This window comes from Rhipicephalus sanguineus, chromosome 2 (genome assembly GCF_013339695.2).
Source record: "Rhipicephalus sanguineus isolate Rsan-2018 chromosome 2, BIME_Rsan_1.4, whole genome shotgun sequence".
Taxonomy (NCBI): Eukaryota; Metazoa; Arthropoda; class Arachnida; order Ixodida; family Ixodidae; genus Rhipicephalus; species Rhipicephalus sanguineus.
Genome location: NC_051177.1, coordinates 198,190,026 through 198,192,064, shown reverse-complemented (window position 1 = coordinate 198,192,064; position 2,039 = coordinate 198,190,026).

Below are 2,039 nucleotides of genomic sequence, written 5' to 3'. Positions count from 1 at the left end.
ATTTAATGTTCGGCACATGGGCGAGTGACATGTCAAACATTCAATGGAAAAATGCCCCTCAAACGGATTTTTACGCGCAGAATATGTTGTGCTGATGAACAACTGAAGCGACGACTTAAGCTATGACAAATTAAAAAATTCACCGGCGATTACGATACTGCCTAATTCGCTGAGCGCAGCCTCGTCTTCGGGCAACGCCAGCTGTGTTTGAAAGTTTGACTATCCACAGTTGTAGCAATGTAACATTTGTTACATATTGCCACAGAAACTGCCAGCGCTCGAGTGCTACGCACACTACATACTCTGTGCATTGCAGCTGTCGCGAACCAAGTGAAATGCCCACAGCCCCGTTACGACAAGCGAAGCCAGCCGCAGTGCACAGAAAGCGAGGTTAGAGGCCAGTATCTCGTGATATCGACAGACTCCACGTTCGCTCTCTTTCGTCCTCGTTCACGCTATGGGTTACGCCACTGATGCCGCTCAACGCTGGAACGGACGCCTAAGAGCTGCGCTCTAATTGTCTTGAACCTCGTAGTGAAGGGTTTTGAGAGCACAAAAATGATACTGAGAATACAAAACAATCCCGACACAGTCAGTCAGTGAACGCTTTCGCACAAACTTACTCGCCAATAAAAAAAAAAAAACGGGTAATTTCTTGGTTGCCTACATATTGGTACCCTTCGACATGCCTGCAAGCATGTCGAAGGGTACAATCTTTTCTGCGTACAAACTGCGTACAATCATTTCTCGGCACTTTTATAAGCATGCCTATAAAAGTGCCGAGAAAAGATTGTATGCAGTTTTGATTTATCAGTAAAGGGTTTTACTAAAAGTTCGGCCACCAATGAGCAACTCCATTACTCGTCCAGATTCATAACCGCAGCTTCGCAAAGGTGCAGTGGTAGCAAATGGTATTTGCTACCATCTCAGAATTACTTTCGGCCATCTTGACTTGAACTCACTGGCATATAATTAAAGCTGCCCGTGATAGCGTTAGCCTACTCTCTCCTGTGTGGCGCATGTTTTAACAAAGTAAAGCCTAACCCCACGCATTGCATGAATCGATTTTACGCGACGCAGTCAACGAAAAGGTCACCTACGCGACCTTTTCGCTTCGAGCCCAGAGTTACGAGGTGGATCGATGTCTTTGTGTAAACTGAAAAATAAATCTATGGTCTTCCACTTACATATCTTCATTATGATATCGCGGGCACCTAAGAGACTAAAGTTACATTAAGTTCTTTAATTTTGGAAGTTGCAAGTTGCAATACTCCTCTTTCACTCCCTCTGTCTCTCTCTCTCTCTCTCTCTCTCTCTATATATATATATATATATATATATATATGTATATATATATATATATATATATATATATATATATATATAGTCGGGGTCCCCGCCCCCTCCGGTAAAATGAAAACTCTCCGCCTATGGACACAGCATTACTACAAGCGGTTTTGGGTGTCGAGCCGGACTTGCAAGTAAAAGTGTTTCAATACAAAAGCGTCTGTGATGCCGAGGTGGCTAGACTGCCCTGAGAATTAAGAACTGTGCTTAGCATTTAAAGTCTAATGTATAATTTATCGTTAGCACATTACGAGAAGCACCGTACTATGTGCTCACATGTGCCTTTTGCATGGGTTTGGTTTTGGTGGGTTTTTGGGTGATGTTTGTTGTATTAGATGAAGTCATGTTTGCTGTGCTACCGCTGTCTCATGTCTCTCAGTCCCTCTGAATGCAAGCACTCTCGAGACCTGTGACAGTCATAGCTTTGAAAGGCTCCTAGGTATTGCACAATTGTACTTGGGGTCTATTCCGCTCTGCTTATTTCAATGTTATGCTGCCTTCTAGCATAACAACGCTTCACTGTAATGTGAAGAATACTAATAGCGAAGAGAGTTCACCACCTTGTAGTGAAGCATATTATTGTGGCATTCGTTATTGTAGTGAGAACTGCCACACTACAGAAATGCAGATGGCCTCTTGGTCTTAGGCTGGTGTTCCACTAGAAGGATGGGTGCAATATGAATATAAGGCAA